This window comes from Tachyglossus aculeatus, chromosome 8 (assembly GCF_015852505.1).
Source record: "Tachyglossus aculeatus isolate mTacAcu1 chromosome 8, mTacAcu1.pri, whole genome shotgun sequence".
In the NCBI taxonomy this organism is placed as follows: Eukaryota; Metazoa; Chordata; class Mammalia; order Monotremata; family Tachyglossidae; genus Tachyglossus; species Tachyglossus aculeatus.
In genome coordinates this window covers 13,926,205-13,936,687 of record NC_052073.1, presented here as the reverse complement: position 1 = coordinate 13,936,687, position 10,483 = coordinate 13,926,205, and positions in this window count along the sequence as shown.

The window sequence follows — 10,483 nt, the reverse complement described above, 5'->3', positions numbered from 1 at the left end:
AGAACAAAACCAAACATACTAACAAAATAAAATAGAATAGATATATGTACAAGTAAAATAAATAAATAAATAGAGTAATAAATATGTACAAACATATATACATATATACAGGTGCTGTGGGGAAGGGAAGGAGGTAAGATGGGGGGATGGAGAGGGGGACGAGGGGGAGAGGAAGGAAGGGGCTCAGTCTGGGAAGGCCTCCCGGAGGAGGTGAGCTCTCACAACACACAACACACAGTCTTTTGGACTGTGAGCCCACTGTTGGGTAGGGACTGTCTCTATATGTCGCCAACTTGTACTTCCCAAGTGCTTAGTAAAGTGTTCTGCACACAGTAAGCGCTCAATAAATACGATTGATTGATTGACACAACATAGCGGGGGGAGGAGGAGGAGGGACAGGAGGGCCCGGGGCGGGGGATGCCAGCCTGCCGCTGCCAGCGCAACGCGCCCCTCCCCTCCTAATAATAATAATAATCATGGTATTCGTTAAGCGCTTACTAGGTGCAAAGCACTGTTCTAAGCTCTGAGGAGGTGACCAGGTGATCAGGTTGTCCCACAGGGGGCTCACAGTTCTTATCCCCATTTTCCTCCCCTTCCCCACAGCACCTGTATATATGTTTGTACATATTTATTACTATATTTATTTATTTTACTTGTACATATCTATTCTATTTATTTTATTTTGTGAGTATGTTTGGTTTTGTTCTCTGTCTCCCCCTTTTAGACTGTGAGCCCACTGTTGGGTAGGGACTGTCTCTAGATGTTGCCAACTTGTACTTCCCAAGCGCTTAACAGTGTGCTGTGCACACTGTAAGCGCTCAATAAATACGATTGATTGATTTACAGATGAGGTAACTGAGGCCCAGAGAAGTGAAGTGACTTGCCCAAAGTCACACAGCTGACAGTTGGCGGAGCCGGGATTTGAACCCATGACCTCTGACTCCAAAGCCCATGCTCTTCCCACTGAGCCACGCTGCTTCTTCCTTCCAAAGCCCCGCTCCCACGCTCGTTTGGGTGGATTCCCGGCTTTGATTTGAGGCGGGTGAGGCAACTCGGTGACACGGGACGGGCACCGGGGAACCCAGGGCCCGGGCGAGGGCGGACTCCTCCCGCCGGGAAACGGGGCTGCGGGGCACCGAGGGCCGCTTAAGGGCCAAGAGGAAGAATCTCTCCTAAGGTGGGACACGGCCTTGGAGCCTTTCGCCACTCTGTCACCTCCCCGACTCAACCTGCCTAGAGTTGATGGCCGATAAAACAATTGCGATCATGTTAAAAAAATAAAGTACACGCCGGACTGGAATTAGGTGGGGTGTGAACAACGCGAATGCCCCAATTTGGTTTCCTGCATTTTCCTCCTTTACCCTCCCACTGACCATCATCATCATAATAATAATGACATTTATTAAGCGCTTACTATGTGCAAAGCACTGTTCTAAGCGCTGGAAACAGACTTGGGTCGTCCCATGCCACAAAAAACAAAAAAGGATTTGGGTCTCAGGGTAACGACACAACTAGTTTCAACGCCACCACTGGAAATTGTCGCCCGGGAAAAAAAAAAGGGGGGGAAATACAACAAAAATTGGCAAGGGGGCGAACCCTCGGTGCCCCACGATTGGGAAATAAATTTTTAGTTTATTGCTTCCGCTTTTCAAAATAAAAACACTCCCCGACCCAAATTTCTAGAGAGAGAGTACACACAGAATATGAAATCAATTTGCATAATTGTCAAGAGTTTGAGTTACTGATTGCAACGTATAAATTGCCAGCGTTAAAGCTATAATTTAGGTAATTGTCCTACAAGATTCGTCGACTTATGGTAAAATAACTTGGACCTCGTTTGGGTTAGAAACCAGCCCGGGCGAATGAAGTTAGGACCCTTGGTGATGGGAACCCGGGTTAGGTTCTGTCCTCCAGAGAATCCACCGAGCCCTCATAACGTACGAAAAGATTCTTTGCTAATTGCGGGGAGGAGTGTTTTCTTCCTCCGGAGAACTGGGCGACCTGGAGGTATCCGCGTTAATGGGAGGTTTGTCCAGCTTGGTAGGGAGCCTGGCAGTGCGCGGGCCTTCTCGCCAGCCCGCCTTTCCCCGGGGGGTTCAGAAAAGGGGCGTTTGGATCGGCGCACGCCGACAGCCCGGCGCAAATGTTGCCGTTTGTTGTGACGGCTCCAAACTCCCAATGAACAACCGACTGGCTCCGACGGGGAGGGGGTGGGAAAAAGAAAAAAAAAAGAAAACAAAAACCCGCGTTTCTCCAACTGAGCGGCGGGGGAGGGGAAGACGCTGGTGGTTTGTCCCCCTTCTAGACTGTGAGCCCGTTGTTGGGTAGGGGCCGCCTCTATATGTTGCCAACTTGTACTTCCCAAGCGCTTAGTACAGTGCTCTGCACGCAGTAAGCTCTCAATAAACACGACTGAATGAGTGAATGAATGAATGTGCCTGTTCCAAGGGCCTAAAACGGAGGCGATGTGGAAAAAAGAGGTGGGCCGAGCCGCTTCCTTCACCCTCCTCTTTAAGATGCCCCACATCCACCGCCCCGCACGGCCGGGGGCTACGGAACGCAATTGAACTGGAAACAGCCTTAGAAGGTACTGATTCTTATCGACCCCCACCCCCACCCCCCGCGACTTTTCTGCCCCCACCGCCCGGCGGCAAATCGTTAGGCCCATTTCTGGCAGAGTCTGCTTGAATGGGTTTTTATTGTTCAAGACCCTATTGTCTTTTGTTAAGGAAAAAACAACAACTTCGAGATGCCGCTTGACTTTCTGCAAATGTTGCGCGGGATCCCAGGGGGACTCGGCGTCGCGAGGACTGGAGACCGACTGAGGCGGTGGGACGACGAAGATCCCAAGTCTGACAGGCCCTCTGAAAGGTTCCGACGGGTTTCACATTCCTCATTTCCCCCACATTGGTATACACACACACACACACACCCAGACAGTTCCCACTTCAAGGCACTTTTCTGGACGGCCCCGTGGCGAAACTGGCAAAGGGAGGGACGAGCCCTGGGAATGGGGGTGGGGGGAGGCAGGGCCCCGGCAAATCAGGCGCCTCCAGTTTCAGGACGCACATCTGGAGAAGCTAGAAACCGGTTTGGGGGAATCCTTTTCTACAACCACCTCCGGTCCCTGCAAAAATGGAAAATGCCTTTGAGTTCAGTGTGGATCCGAGTTTAAGTATCAAAGCAACAGCGTGCGAAGGGATTCACCTTCTCTCCCCCACCAAAAAAATGGGGGGGCTCGTTCCCCAAGAAGTTAGAGAACGGAACACCAAGGGCCCAAGCCGGAGTCGACATGTAACAACAAAAAATGAACTCAGAAAAACCATCCCTCCCCTTAAAGTTGCTCACTTTCCAGAAGGTAAATGTCTTAATTCTCCCTGCGGAACCGAATCCCTTCTTTTTTGGTTTTTACAAAATATAGACATCGAAATCTCCCCCAAAAATCGTCCCTAACAGTCTCTGACTTTGTGCGATCTGCAACGCTAAACTCTAGCGCTCCGAACGGACTCACTTCAACACCCGGGGGTGTTCCTCTCCCGGATCGCCCGCGGGAGTGCAAATGGTGTCGCGCTGCCCGTCCCCACCATCCGAATTAGGAGGGGGGGAGAGGACGAAACGGTCCGCCCCAACGACGAGAAGCTTGCACCACGAAGCGGCCCAAGCCCGGTCCTGGAGCCCCCCAGGGACCGCCGAGGTAAGACTGGAGGAAGTCTCTCGGATCCGGGCAGTCTTCGTCGTGCAGCCGAGTTGCTCCCCAGGACCCACTGAATACTTTTATTTAGTTTAATTTTCTCCTCCGTAAAAGCGGAAAGCAGGCCGGCCGGCGGGTGTATCAGCGTTAATGGGCGCGGGGCCCCCGGGCGGCAGTTAGTGCCCCTTCCTTATAATAATAATAATAATAATTTTGGTATTTGTTAAGCGCTTACTATGTGCAAAGCACTGTTCTAAGCGCTGGGGAGGATACAAGGTGAACAGGTTGTCCATGTGGGGTTCACAGTCTTAATCCCCATTTTACAGATGAGGTAACTGAGACACGGAGAAGTTAAGTGACTTGCCCGAAGTCACACAGCTGACATGATGACGTTTATTAAGCGCTTACTATGCGCAAAGCACTGTTCTAAGCGCTGGGGAGGTAACAAGGTGATCAGGTTGTCCCACGTGGGCTCCCAGCCTTAATCCCCATTTTACAGATGAGGGAACTGAGGCCCAGAGAAGTTTAAGTGACTTCCCCAAAGTCACACAGGTGACAGTTGGCAGAGCGGGATTTGAACCCATGACATCTGACTCCAAAGCCTAGGCTCTTTCCACTGAGCCACAATGCTTTCCAGATTTAAGTCCCCGGCAGAGGGTGGAAACTGGCGTGCGGGTCGGCGCCTCCTCGCCCCGTGGAGGCACCCATCTATCCACCCACTCATGTGTGACTTTGGGCAAGTCACTTAACTTCTCTGGGCCTCAGTTCCCTCCTCTGTAAAATGGGGATTAAGATTGTGAGCCCCCCGTTGGACAGCCTGATCACCTTGCATCCTCCCCAGCGCTTAGAACAGTGCTTGGACCATAGTAAGCGCTTAACGAATGTCATCATCATCATCACGGTGGCAACAAGCGGGGCAGGGAGCGAGAAGCTGGGAACCCTGGAGCGGGTGGGTTTTCTCAGGGCCCCACGTCCCCAACCCCGTCCATTCAATCATTCATTCAATCGTATTTATTGAGCGCTTACTGTGTGCAGAGCACTGTGCTCAGCGCTTGGGAAGTCCAAGTTGGCAACATATAGAGACGGTCCCTTCCCAACAGTGCTCACAGTCTGTGAGCACTAGGCTCACTGTGAGTCTAGGCTCACAGTCTAGAAAGGGGGGGGACAGGGAACAAAATAAAACATGTAGACAGGTGTCTACACCGGCGGAGGGTTGGGGCGGGAGGGGAAGGAGAAGGAGGAGCGGGGAATGCAGCCAACAGGTGTGGGCCGGGAGCCGCCTTCCCCCCGCGCCGGCCCGCGGGCGGGTCCGGACTTGGCCGGCTCCCCGGCCCCATGGCTTGCCCTCCCCCGTTGGGCCCGGAGTCGTGTTGGGAGCCGGGGGGCGACGGGGCCGGAGCCCCTCCACTGTTCCCGTAACCCATCCCGGTACTCTTTCCCCCCGAGCTCCGTGGGTCAATCAATCAATCAATCAATCGTATTTATTGAGCGCTTACTATGTGCAGAGCACTGTACTAAGCGCTTGGGAAGTACAAATTGGCATCACATAGAGACAGTCCCTACCCAACAGTGGGCTCACAGTCTAAAAGGGGGAGACAGAGAACAGAACCAAACATACCAACAAAATAAAATAAGTAGGATAGAAATGTACAAGTAAAATAAATAAATAAATAAATAAATAAATAAATAAATAGAGTAATAAATATGTACAACCATATATACATATATACAGGTGCTGTGGGGAAGGGAAGGAGGTAAGACGGGGGGATGGAGAGGGGGACGAGGGGGAGAGGAAAGAAGGGGCTCAGTCTGGGAAGGCCTCCTGGAGGAGGTGAGCTCTCAGCAGGGCCTTGAAGGGAGGAAGAGAGCTAGCTTGGCGGATGGGCAGAGGGAGGGCATTCCAGGCCCGGGGGATGACATGGGCCGGGGGTCGATGGCGGGACAGGCGAGAGCGAGGTACAGTGAGGAGATTAGTGGTGGAGGAGCGGAGGGTGCGGGCTGGGCAGTAGAAGGAGAGAAGGGAGGTGAGGTAGGAGGGGGCGAGGTGATGGACAGCCTTGAAGCCCAGGGTGAGGAGTTTCTGCCTGATGCGCAGATTGATCGGTAGCCATTGGAGATTTTTGAGGAGGGGAGTAATATGTCCAGAGCGTTTCTGGACAAAGATAATCCGGGCAGCAGCATGAAGTCTGGATTGAAGTGGAGAGAGACATGAGGATGGGAGATCAGAGAGAAGGCTAGTGCAGTAGTCCAGACGGGATAGGTCATCGTCGCGTGCTCCGTTCGCGCTGCCAGCTGGCGGGTAGGTGGGCCTTGCCCGCCTCGCCCAGCGCGCATTTTAAAGGTAGGCCCTTGGCAGTGGCTTCTCCCCAGAAGAGCCATTCAGCCGTCCCAAGGCAACTGGCCCCCCAGCAGCTGCTGCTTTAACTGGGGGCCGAAGCCAAAGCAGCGCACCCGGGAACCGCGAGCAAGTGCCCACTACACACGCACTCACTCACTCTCTCACAGACTGAGCGCTTACTGTGTGCAGAGCACTGTACCAAGCGCTGAGGAAAGAACATTACAACTGTACACTGCAGTTTGGGCATACATGTATCTGCTGGTATAGAACGCATGAGGTATATGAGCATCATCATCATCAATCGTATTTATTGAGCGCTTACTGTGTGCAGAGCACTGTACTAAGTGCTTGGGAAGTACAAATTGGCAACGTATAGAGACAGTCCCTACCCAACAGTGGGCTCACAGTCTAAAAGGGGGAGACAGAGAACGAAACCAAACATACTAACAAAATAAAATAAATAGAACAGAATACTCATATAGTGTCCATGCCCTCAAGTACAGTATTCATATATATAGCAGCGTGGCTCAGTGGAAAGAGTCCGGGCTTTGGAATCAGAGGTCAGGGGTTCAAATCTCGGCTCCACCTCTTGTCAGCTGTGTGACTTTGGGCAAGTCACTTAACTTCTCTGTGCCTCAGTTCCCTCATCTGTAAAATGGGGATTAAGATTGTGAGCCCCATATGGCACGACCTGATAATCTTGTACCCTCCCCAGTGCTTAGAACAGTACTTTGCACATAGTAAGTGCTTAATAAATGCCATCATCATCATCATCATCATCATCCTAAACAATTAAACAATAGCATCGATTGAATATCTCTCTCCATGGGGTACAGGGATGCACTGTACTAAGCACTTTGGAGTGCAATAGAGGTAGAGGAGAGAGATTGGCTTCCAAGAGATTACAGTCTTATGGTGGGGACAGACACAAAATAGGGATGATAATGGAAAGGTGAATAGGTGAATCCAATTTGCTTAACTAGTAGAGCATGTGCATTTATTTGTGCAAAAATGCTATGGGTGAAGCATATAGATACTGTTCTACAACTCGCATCTACTATATACTACTCCTTTAGTATCCACAGGTAGCACATATAGTAGTAATGGTATGTATTAAGCACTTAACATGAGGAGCAGTGTACTAAGCACTGGGAAATACCTGGCATACATAGATGCACATGCTTTATATAGCCTCAGTCACATCTGTAGACCCACCACTTCCCACACAGCTGGGTATCACTTACAGAGACATAAGGTAAACACACGATGATGGTGGAATATCCCATCTGGAACGACAGATGAGGATCTGCGACCTCAGGATTGGGAACCCGCCTGGAGAAATTGATTCGAGTGCTAGTGGTTTGCCTAGTGCCACTTAAGCTCTTGTACCTGCAAATGAGGTTCTCACTGGGGTGTGGAGTGCAAGGACTCTAAGGACACACACACACACACACACACACACACACACACACACACACACGATATACACCAGCAATCTAGGTGAAAAAAACACAGTCCAGGTAGTTAATTTAAGAACAAGAATTATGATACTTGTTAAGCACTTACTATGTACTAAACACTGGGGAAGATACAAGATAATCAGGTTGGTCACAGCCCCTGTCCCATGTGGAACTAACAGCATTTGTCCCCCAACTCTTATCTATTGTACTGGCATCTAGTCTGAGCCCATTAAAAGGTCCTGCCTTCCCTTTCCCTTTGAGCCAACAGTACTACAACCTCTTATGTGCAATTCTTCAGGGGATCATTTGACCGCCTATGACCCAGGCTTCCAGACTACTGACCTCCTTGAGGACCTCATCTCTGAGGATTGGAAAAGCCCAAAGAAAAATCCTAGGTTGAGCCCAAATTAGTGGGGAAGGACCCTCAGAACTTCAATAACTTTGAATAATGAAAGAACAGAATATGTATTTCCCATTAAACCATTTGCATTCCTGAAAAACTCTTTCCTACCCTGTCCTTCTCGTCTAATAACACTGAAAGCAGCTCCTCCTACCAACAGATTTGAGCTGGAACTGATGCATTATTGGTGTGGGGGGTGGGGGGAGGGCTCGTGAATTGGGGAACAGAACCCTTAGGGTTTCCTATCCAGTGCCTCATTTTTCCCGGAGGCATTGAGTGGATAGTGTCTCTAACTCAAAAGCCTCACTAAAGGGACCTGCCCTGATGAGCTCAGGATTCACTCTTCCCTCTTGCCCCATGGCCTTGACTCCAAAGTCTGGGACCTAATCCTGGGTGTGGTTTGGAGAAGGGAGAAAGATGGACTGCTGGTGTTTTGCTTAATGTGTTACCATTTTCCATTCTGTAGATCCAGTGGAAAAGCAGCAACTTCTAGAGAGAGAAATCTGGCAGTTTATCCGGTACTGGGGCTGGGGGGACCACTTCCTTTCTGACTCTTTCCCTGTTCTCTGCAGCCTAGGCTGGAAAAGTCCGGACATCATCAGCTCTCGGCTCCTGAGACCTGGAGAGAAGGAACACCTCAAAAAGTTTTCAACCAAATTCCAGTACAGCCACAATCCCATCCTCTAGTGAGATAGGAGAATCAGCCCTGAGCTCTCCCTCACAGGTTTCCTAGCCCCCAACCCAGAGATTGCTTTTCTGCTGTTCATATAATTTCTGTTGTTTATATAATTGTGCGGGGGGAGGAAGGGGTCCAAATTTGATTTCAAGCTGTAGAGTGAAACATAGAAAAGATGCAGATTCCTCTGGATTTGGGTCAGTGTTTTTTGCTTTTTAAAAAAATACAATAGCTCCTCCAATAATTCCTTTATGGTTGTCAAGGTCTTTATTTTCTTTAGTAGCCCCCACCCTGAGTGAGGTCATTTTAGCAAAATAAAAACAACCAGTTCTGTAACATTTTGATCAAGTAGCAGGTTTCTTGTTAAGTTAGTTTGATCTTGATTTCAGCACCTTAACATGACTCCAGGCTGTTCTAATTTTGAAATCCAACCCTCAGCCACTGGGGGGTGGGGGTCGGGGGGTTGGTTGTGGGTTTATTTGCCCACCAACAATCACATGTTGTTTACATAGGTGTAAATGACATGAGATCATGTATCATGTTTATCAGGCACCACTTCAAAAAGGGACTCAAGTTGGTACTTCTTAGGAACACGGCAAACAAGGAAAGAAATGCTGGCCGTTTACTGTGCCACCAGTGTAAGCATCATAGGACAAAACTGTCGAAAGTTTAGCCATGCTGATTCAGGCATCAATTCAGAGAAATGGTAGCACTTGGTGTACACTTAAGTAACACGTGTCCCTTTCAGAACACTTGTTCTAGTTTTCCTTGAAATAGAGCTTCTGCTCTGTACACGCATTATAGGGTCTATCCAGATCATTGATTCACCAGGAGCAGTAGAGAGAGGAAATAAATTTATGGCATTTCATCACTGACTATCTCTCTTTGGAAAGGTTTATAGTCCTGGATCTGGAAGCTTCCAAATGTTAGCCTCTATTTAGGAATAAGGAACTCCCTGTGCTGTCCTAATAAAGATAAATGGCAAGCATCTGCTTGAACTTTCTGAGAAGTCCTTTACAGGTTTTTATCTTCACAGTGCAAGTACAAATAAGGCTTTGAGGTGTTGCAACACAGTAAGGACGCTTGTGCAAAATCACTTTCCCTAGTTCAGGTGTTACTTAGAGTACTTGCATCGGGTGTTGAAAATATTCCCCAAAGACTCTAAAGCAAGATTTGCTGTTTGTTGCTGTCTGTGGACCCTCACTCACCTGTAAACACACTGTTCCCCTGGACGCAGTATCTCCACTTCTCGCTCTGGCTTCAGTCCGCTTTAGGCTCTCCCCGCAATAGCTGTTTCTCAGGATGGAGTGCCAACCCGGCATGTACCGACTCAGTTCAATTGGGTTTTTATCCCTTCAAAAAAGCCTCTCCATGGCAACACCAGATCCACATTCAAAACATAACCAAGATGAAATCACCACCAAATTAAACAGAAACACCAATGAAGAAATCATTTTTGGGTTCTTTCAACTAACATGAACTTGGGAGCAAAACCCCCCCGAGACAAGAAATTCCAAAGAGAGAGTTTTTAAGGAGATTAACAATCACTCATCCAGACTTTCCCCAAAACACCAAGAAGCTTCATATGAAATCAGAGTCTTCTTTATCTATATTTGAAGCCTGGAGGTAAAATGATAGCAAAGGGGATCTCCCTTTCCAAAATAAACAAATTAGCATTTGCCCAAGTAAAATACAAACCATCTTCCTTTGCATATGATAAGGAATACTGATACATACTATACTTCTTTCTAGTTTTCACTCTCTACATCTACAGTGAGACATGCAAGAACTAGACATGGCCAGGAAGAAAACCAGCTGAGAGCAGACAAGCTGCCCACAGCAAACTAGATAATTGGGAGGACCACTGGAGGATACCTAGAACTGATTTGAGAACGTCCATTTAGAGAAGCAGTGTGGC